Source organism: Chelonia mydas, chromosome 15 (assembly GCF_015237465.2).
Source record: "Chelonia mydas isolate rCheMyd1 chromosome 15, rCheMyd1.pri.v2, whole genome shotgun sequence".
NCBI lineage: Eukaryota > Metazoa > Chordata > Testudines > Cheloniidae > Chelonia > Chelonia mydas.
In genome coordinates, this window is record NC_057856.1 from 16,437,212 (window position 1) to 16,446,972 (window position 9,761).

Consider the following 9,761-nt stretch of genomic DNA (forward strand, 5'->3'; position numbering starts at 1 on the left):
CAACATATTCAGACGTGATCTGGAAAAAGGGGTAAACAGGGAGGTGGTAAAAGTTTACAGATAATACAAAATTACTCATGATAGTTAAGTCTAAAGCAGATTGCGAAGTTACAGAGGGATCTCACAAAACTTGCTGAATGGGCAAGAAAATGGCAGATTAAATTTAATGTTGATAAATGTAACGTAATGCCTATTGGAAAACATAATCCCAACTATACATCCAAAATGGTGTGGTCTAAACAAGCTGTTACCACTCAGCAGAGAGATCTTGGAGTCATTGGGGATAGTGCAGCAGCAGTCAAAAAAGATAACAATGTTAGGAACCATTAAGAAAGGGATAGATAATAAGACAGAAAATATCATAATGGCACTATATAAATCCATGGTATGCCCATACTTTGACTACTGTGTGCAGTTCTGGTTGCCCCATCTAAAAAAAATATTAAAATTGGGAAAAGTACAGAGAAGGGCAATAAAAATGATATGGGGTATAGAGTAGCTTTCCTGTGAGGAGAGATTAAAAAGACTGGGATTGTTTGGCTTGGAAAAGAGATGACTTAAGGGGGATATGATAGAGGTCTATAAAATCTTGAGTGGTATGGAGAAAGTGAATAGGGAAGTGTTGTTTACCCCTTCACATAATACATAAACTGGGGTCACCCAATGAAATTAATAGGCAGCAGGTTTATAACAAACATAAAGAAGTACTGCTTCACACAACGTACAGCCAACCTGTGGATCTCAGTGCCAGGGGATGTTGTGAAGGTCAAAAGTATAACTGGGATAAGTTCATGGAGGTTCAGTCCATCAATGGCTATTAGCCAAGATGGTGAGGGGCACAACCCTATGCTGCAGCTGTCCCTAAATCTCTGACTACTAGAAGCTGGGACTGATGATCATTTGATAAATTGCCCCATTCTGTTCACTCCCTCTGAAGCATCTGGCACTGGCCACTGTTTTTAAGACAGGATATTTGGCTAGATGGACCATTGGTGTCACATAATATGGCCCTTCTTATGTTCTTACTGTACCAGGGAAATCCAGCCAGTTCTGGGGTAGTGACTGGTAACAAACTTGTCCCTAATGCACGTCATAGCATGGGGGAGAGGATTGAGAGGAAACTGAGTAAGGACACTAGGGTTGTTCCTACAAAATGTATTTGGTTTCTATAATGTCCATGCAGAACAAACAGTCCATTCGTTTAACTGCATGGAATTCTATTTATCTCCTCTGGAAGGACGAAGACCTTGTTAGGATTTGAACTTTTGACTCTGGGAAGCATATCTGAGCATGAAATTTAGATCACTAAACTACTATCCCCTCAGCGTTTTTAGAACAAGGACCACTAAGGTAATTCTGCATCTGAAAGGGTGACAGAGACAATGCAGATTTAGGAATGGCTGGAATTATAAACCTTAAAGGGTATTTCTACAGCTGTCCCACCCCTGGATTTAGGCCCAGCATCAGCAAAATCTTTAAGGCCATGCTTTATTTTAAGCATGGGAGTAATCCAATTTGACTTCACATGTTTAAATGTATTGTTGATAAGGGAAGCTGAGAACTTAAGCCCAGACTTCTCAACATAAAGAGCAAAACAATATTTGAATCAATATTTAATTAGGCTAAGTATGTACAGGGATAACCATGGAGTAGAGCTTGCCATGAGCTGTACTGGTCTTACACCCAACCACGAGACATTTCCCAGCAAAGATCCCAACTCCTAAATTTCAAGTGACTAGACTAAGTCACAGTTATCTTTCCCACCATAAAGTAGGCAATGTTTAAACATCTTGCTGAATTAGGGCCTTTATGACTTGTAGTGCCTCATTAATGGCTAATCCCTCTGTCCATCCTATGTCACACAACTGTGTAGATGTGATAAAAGGAACTGGCCATGCCTTTCACAACAGATAAATTAAGAGGGAAAGAGATGTCTTAGGGTACTGCATCCCTAAGTCCACAGGTACTTTTAAAGGTTAACATATCAGCTGCTGTCCCTCCCTCTACACACTACATATAGTGAGCACATTGGCTTATCTGGAGTGGTCATTAGAGACCCCCTGTGCTACACACAGAGAGCATGGAAGCCTTTCTACATGGGAAATGTGGTCTCATAAAATGATTATGTGGCTGCACATCTGGTTGAAATAAACATATGCAAAGAGATAGTTATCAATGTTATCACTGTCAAAATGTGAAGCCCTATCTAACAGGGCACCACAGGGGTTTTTTCCTGGGTTTGGTACTATTCATTAATGATATGGGTAATGAGAGAGAGAGAGAGAGCATGCTTATACAGTTTGCAGCTAACCCCAGCTGGGGGAGGGGCGTTGCAAGCACTTTGAAGGACAGGTTTAGAATTCAAAATCATCTTGTTTTCTGACCAATTCTCCAATGTGTCAAGATCAAGTTTAATAAAGATAAGTACAAAGTACTAGTGTTAGGAAGGAGAAATCAAATACATGAATACAAAAGTGAGAACAACTGGGTTGGTGATAGTACTGCTAAAAAGGCTCTGGGAGTTATGGTGGACCACAAATTGAACAGGAGCCAACAATGTGATGCAGTTGCAAAAACAGCTGATACCATTTTAGTGGGTTGTTAACAGGCGTGTCTTATATAAGATGCCGGATGTAACAGTCCTGCTCTACTGAGCATTGGGCAGGCCTCAGCTGAAGCACTGTGGCCATTTCTAGGCACCACACTTTAGGAAAGATGTGGACAAATTAGAGAGAGTCCAGAGGAGAGCAACAAAAATGATAAAAAGGTTTAGAAAACCCGACCTGGGAGGAAAAGTTAAAAAAACTGGGCATATTTAGTCTTCTGAAAAGAAGACAGAGGAGGGGCTTCAAACATGTTAAGGGCTGTTATAAAGATGTCCAAGACCAATTGTTCTCCATGTCCGCTTAAGGTAAGACACTAAATAATCAGTTTAATCTGCAGCAAGGGAGACTGTATTAGGCAAAACTTTCTAACTCTAGGGCTGGTTAAGTACTGAACTAGGCTGTCATGGGAGGTTGTGGAATCAGGTCTTTGTAGGTTTTTAAGAACAGGTTTGGCAAACGCCTGTCAGGGATGGGCTAGGTCTACTTGTTCCTCTCTCAGCACTGGGGGAGAGGCGAGACTAGCTGACCGCTCTAGGTCCTTTCCAGCCCTATGATTTTATATTATGCATTGCCCTAATAAGCTTTTTAAATGTCATAGCAAAGCTTTAGTATGGAGCACCAGGGAATCATTTAAGATCACGCTGGCCATGCGATCTTCCTAGCTGTTCACGATCTGGTTTAACCAGGGTGTACACTACGAAGGCACATGCTGTTTTTTCCAATTATTAAACTGTAATGCAGAGACACACCCAATTGCTGTCAAACTGGCCGTCACTCATGCAGCTGTATGTTGCTGTCAGCGGAGGCAAGGGCAAAACTCTCATGGATTTCAAAAGTCCTAAGAGAGCTCGGGGACCGTTCCAAAAGCGGATGCCTGAGGTACATCCGCATTTAAACGCTGACGGGGAAACATGCCTCTGCACACGCGGCCCAACCACCTCAATCTGCCAGCTGGGGCATGGGAGTGGCCCCCTCTGAGAGGTGACCCGTTGGGAGGTACGAATTGATTTTGGTGCCTGCTCAGCAGCTCGGACAGCCAGGATCTCTATCTCACTGGCTAAATATGGCGTTCAGGGCTTTAGGCACCCACTTCTGAAAAGTTTTTTGCTGGGGGTGGGGGGAGGGATGCTGCTGTTTTCCAGCGGGCGAGCCCCGGCGGTTCGCCTGCCCTCACCCTGCGATCACTGGCAGCAAAAGGTGGCTTGAGGCCCTGAGCCGACCCCAGGCGGGGCTCGCCGCCCCAGCCCCCAGCCAAGCCTCCCTGGCCGGCGGGGCCTGAGCAAGGTGTTCGCGGCTCCGGCCGGGGCGTCCCTCGGGGAGCGGGGCGCAGGGCCGGGCGGCGAGGGGGTGCACGCCCCCCCCGCCTGGCTGGCCCCCTCGCCCGCCCCCCCCCCCGCCTGGCTGGGGGGCTGCCCCCAGCGCTGCTGAGCGGAGCGGGGCGGGCCTCCGGCAGGAGCCCGTCGGGGCTCCCGGTTGGGCTCTGCTCGCCACCCTGCCAGCCCCCCCACGGGAGACCCCCGGCTGGGAGGGCGCTGCCAGAGACCTGAGCGCGGGGGAGAAGGGGCGGGGGGGGGGGTGAGCCAGACAGGGTGACCCTGGGGGTAGGAGAGAGACAGACAGACACTGCCTGCGGTGTGGGTGTGAGAGCGAGCGCGCCAGACGGACACACCCGCGGCCTGACAGGTGTGTGGGCCTGCGAGAGAACCAGACAGACCGAGTGTGTGTGGGAGAGAGACCGTCACAGACAGACCGCGTGACAGGTGGGGGGGGGGGTGAGAGAGCGACAGACTGACGGGAGTGTGTGTGTGACAGACACTCTGCCTGACAGGTGTGAGGGTCTGAGAGAGCGACTGACAGGTGTGTGTGTGAGAGAGAGACGGGTGTGTGTGTGTGTGTGTGTGTGTGCGTGTGAGAGAGAGAGACGGGGGTGTGTGTGTGTGCGAGTGAGAGAGAAATCGTGTATGGGGGTGTGAGAGAGATACGGGGTGTGTGTGTGTGCGAGCGAGAAATGGTACGTGGGGGGGCAGACGCAGCTGGCTCAGCGGGGGTGTGCGAGGGGCGAGGCGATGCCAATTGCCCGATCCCCCGGTGCGTGGGGCCGCTTTGTGCCCCTCCAGCGGGCCCGGCTGCGCGTGTCTGTGTGTCTCGTGTCTGTGTGAGGGACCCCAGGCTGGGCCGGGGCGCGCGGATCCCGGGGACGGAAACCCGCCACGCTGCAGCGACTCCTCGGCCTCCAGCGTTTCCTCGGGGGAGCGAAGGGCCACCTGCCCCGCTGCCCTGCGCAGGGGCCCGCGGGCGCCCGTCTGGCTGGGCCGGGCGGGGCTGCGGCTAGGCCCATCGAGCCACGGGCAGACCAGCGCCTTGGCCCAGGCTCAGTGCCCGGGCGGCAGGGGAAGCCGGTGGCCAGCGAGCGCTGTGGGATGGTCCGACCCCGGGGCAGGCTGCTCCAGACGGGGCGGGTCCCTGCTGGTCCGGGAGCGCAGCAAAGACAAAGGCTCGGCTCAGCACCAGCGAGGGGGGCTTTACGAACCCCCGCAGGGGCAATGGGAAAGGTCCCTGTCCGCTTCCATAAGAGGATCAGCCACCTCCTACCATGGGCAAGTCACAACCGCTTTGTGGCCCCTTCTCCACTGGTGAAAGGCGCTAATAGCCTGGAGGGGGCTAGGAAGGCTAATTAATTAATATGTGTAAAGCAGGGTTCTAGCCTCTTCCACCCAAGGATCTCGGATTATTTCGTTTTATTCTTCTTCTATCCCCTCTTCAGCCTGAGAAAAGTCAACCTGTGGGTTCCTCCGCATTCTCGCTACTTTTACTTCCTCCTGCTTCAGCTTTAGAAGAAATTAAACTAGAACTTTGGCTTGTTTGAGAAGCGGTTGAGGGGCTGCTGTGGCTGACATCACAGTTAGATCTGTAAGTGCTTCTGTAGGTAGATCAGTTTGGAACATCAGGTTATTTTCTACCTAGTCAAACTGCTGTCTTAAAGAAAGGTCCTTCTTTTACACACCCACCCACACTCACCCATTCACCCTACCGTCGTGCTGTTGGCTGGCTCTGAAATGAAGCCCAGCAAGTGAACCATTCTCTCCGAGCTGTGGCTGAAGAGCAAACGCCGACTACAGAGGAAGTTGTGCATTGCATATCGCATGAATTTGCAGATGTACAAACTGATTTGAAAAAAACGTACATTTTAACAAGGTACCATGTGACACACACAAAGATCGGTGGTGTTTCACAGATGCCTAAGTAAGGAAATATCTTTCTATTTGTGTAGGATTCCAGAATAACTGGCCATGCAGCAATATTCAGCTGTGTTTATACATTATTTCATGTTATTAAAAAAATCAGAGGGCTGATAATGATTCAAATCAGAACCCAGCCGTTGATAAATTGCGCTATAAAGAGGTAACTAACTTTTTTCCATTTTTAATTACTCTGGTCCAGTTCATCTGTAAATTAGATACATAATTTACCAGAGGGGCTGAAATGATCTGGTAAAAGCAAAAACGTCTTTAACCTTTCAATAGTGACCATTACTATGAATTTAGTGTGTATTTAAATCCATCATTAGTCAATAAAGTGACCTTTGAGGATCTGTGGGCTAGTGTGAATTTACACTTCTAACTTCCATTGATTTCAGTGGTTAAGAGCTTAAAAACCTTTTATGTGCCAAAAAAACACATTTAAAAAAAACCCCAGAAATCGCCTATTATGCATTTACTAAAGATACTATAGGTTTGTAAATTGGGCACACATATTTCTGTAATATACTTTTTATATCTCATTTCCTTGATTTTCTGTTTTATGAAATTCAAATAGCCTTGTATATGTCACATGTTTTGCATATATACGCAAAAGGATTAGCCAAATATGATCTGTGTAAAGTGTGATAAATGTTCTTTCCATATGGGAAATCAAATGTTTCCAGATTTAAAAAAAGAAAAGCTTATGAAGCGCAGTCTTAATAAAATAATTACAACACAAACACTCTTGTACTCTTTTCAGAGTAACAGCCGTGTTAGTCTGTATTCGCAAAAAGAAAAGGAGTACTTGTGGCACCTTAGAGACTAACCAATTTATTTGAGCATGAGCTTTCGTGAGCTACAGCTCACTTCATCGGATGCATACTGTGGAAACTCTTGTACTCATGATAAATCTATACATGTCACATACTAAAGTGACAGAGAACAAAAGCCAGAAAACTCACACTTGAGGACTCATTCTGCAAGGGTTTTGTATGCAGAATTTCCATTAAAGTCAATGAGACATCTACCTATGAGGCTTTTGCAGGACTGGATGCTATATTATCGTAGCACTTGAACTTGTATAGCAACTGGCATCTGAAGATCTCAGCGTGATAATGAATGAAGCCTCACATCACCCCTGTGAGGATGAAGAAACATGCCATATGACCATACCTCATTTTGGGGCTACCACTCATTTTAGTTCCATTGCTCCCTGTCTTCTACCTATGTTTTTGGTGTCCTTTCACTTTCATCGATGAAAATGAATAAGGGCTCAGCACATGCTCGAATATACAAAACGTGATGGAACTTCCACTTGGCTTAAAGTAAAGCGTGGACTTGAGCTCTCTGGTCCCAATTCAAAGACCAGCACTTCATACCTTTCAGGAGTGAGAAATACAGAATAATGAAACTGAGCTCAGGGAAAGTCCTTTCTTTGAATGGCTCCCACCACATTTTAAGTTTCCTGCATATCTTTCTCATTTGGGGTCTTTGTCACACAGCGCATCCCACATTTGGGCCTTGGCAGGCTGAGAACTATATGCAAATGCTTCACACAGAAGGTGGCTGTAATAAATGAAGGTGGTTTCCCTAGAAGTTAGAACAGGTGGTTTTAATGGTGGAGTCATGAAGTCCTTGTGCAGCATGCTACCTCTCTGTAAAATGGGCATTTAATATTTATCCATCTTTGTAAAGTGCTCTGAGTGCCTTGGTCTATAACTATATGCCCGTCAGTTACCAAAGTAAGCTAAATCCCTATGAGCAAGGTGTTAAACTGATTGAAGGGCATCTGCATCAGGAGTTTGCAACATCAATTTTTAGATGACTTTAGTTAAACTGGTGCACCGTGTATAGTGTAGGCAAGACTTCTACCTTGGTATATGCTTTTCTCTCTGCTGCTCCCCACCCAGTCACTCGCTCCTTTCAGTGGATTTCATTCTCTATTCTGCCCCAATACTTCAGTGCCTCCAAGTTCTTCTTGGGTAGACTGCAAATCTCAATAATAGTAGCTGTCGGGTCACGTGCTCAAACCCCATCATGTTTTGATGGGTTCAAAATGAGGCCGAACAAGCCCACTCCTCCCTAGTCCTCGCCCCCTTTAAAGGGGAGAGGCAGAACTGGGAAAATGGAGTGGGGAAGCTCTGTTTTTCCAGCACCACTCTGCACATTTCAGCAAACATGAAGGGAGTCTTTGAATCAATTCCCTTTCCTGCTTGCTGTTCGCTACTGCAAACCAGAATGGCACACATGCTAACCCTTTAAAGATTCACACTCTCTGGTGAGTTTGGTGCCAAGTCTGCATGCCACCAAGAACCCAAGGCAAAAAGTAAAAGACAATGGTTACAATAGGCATTAAGTTAAAAGCAGTGTAGGTGTGGATCCACTTAAGATTTAATACCAGCAATTATAGGCTTTTTAATTACAACCAAGAAGGATGCCAGTCTGCATTTTCTACCAAGTTCAAATTATCATGTAAAACCAACCATTAATCTTGCCTCCGACATGTATGCCTGGACGTCTCTCCCACAGACATTGTCACACAACTGGGGACTGTATGCATCATGAGAAAAGCCATGGCTAGGGCTGGTAACGGGGCAGAAGTCTTATTTCCTGATTTTTTTGGTTGGCTGTGCATTTTGGCACAAACTGCATGTGCCCAGATCTGGCTGCAATCCCACATGTCCACAGGTTACTTCTGCTCCTGATGGGAGCTGGGAGGGATAGGGCCATGGCTGTCCAGAATGCTGGCATGGGATTAATGCTGCTTTTTTGCAGTTCTAATGTATGTACATTCAGGGGGAAACTTAATTGAAGCAGAATGTGTCCCATATTCTCTAGCTTTCAGTAAGTGTTGTTAAATTACGACTTCTAAACAAAACGTTCTTAATCATAAATGTGAAAGCATAATTTGCCTTTCTCATTCTATTCCATATTGGGCTTTGTAACATGATGTAACAAACTGGCTACCAAACATGTACCTCTCTCTTCTACTGGAAGGTGGCAGAACTGCTCAAGTGTGTGCCCTAAGCGCTATACTCCTAAGACGTAGTGGAGATTCTCCGGTAGTGAAAATGGCTGGGCCTGTGCTGTCTGGAGCAGGAGGTATGAATTCTATTACCAACATTATTGTAACATTTGGATTTTCCACTATTTGCAGTATAGTGGCAAACATGCAGTCCTTCAGGCAGGTCCAGTTTTGGCACAACAATTTGTCAGATGCGTGTGCATGGTTTCTAAAAGACCCTTTTCAGGTTGCAATTTGCATCATTTCCTAATACGTTGCAAACATTATAATAAATAGAGCAAATGAGTGTGAAGATGGAGTTAGTTTACCGGTACAAAAGGACAGTTAAATTCCAGGACAAATCTCTAGCTAGGCTTCTTCCTCACCCCAATGCTCCTCGTAAGGCTTGTGAGCAGAATCTGGTACCTGTGGATACTATAGAATTAGTTTGCTTTGGGAAACTTTAAGGTTTCCCAGGATCTTTATATCACCTAAGGGACACATTTGTAGCCACAGTACTGAACTATGCATCAGATTCCTTGGGGCAAAGTCAGAATAAGGCAACACACATCATAACGCTGGTAAAACATGCACAGATATATTTCACACCATTAATCACATGGGCAAAACCTTCACAATTCAGGGATTATGTTGCTACACTCCCAGCTATGTGGTTTAATAATACATTAAAGTGCCAACGGCCGCATGATGGATGGGATTGAGAGGGAATAAACCACTAATAGCTAAAAGTTAGAATGAACCTCCTCAGGCATGTGCATTAAATATAGAGGGGTCATTTCTCTGGTACAAACTGCTCAGTCTAAGATTTTCCTTTCACTAGGCTGAGTAAATGCAACTGAATCTAAGAAGCACACACACCAACAAAAGGAGGAAACAGCTGCTTCAACC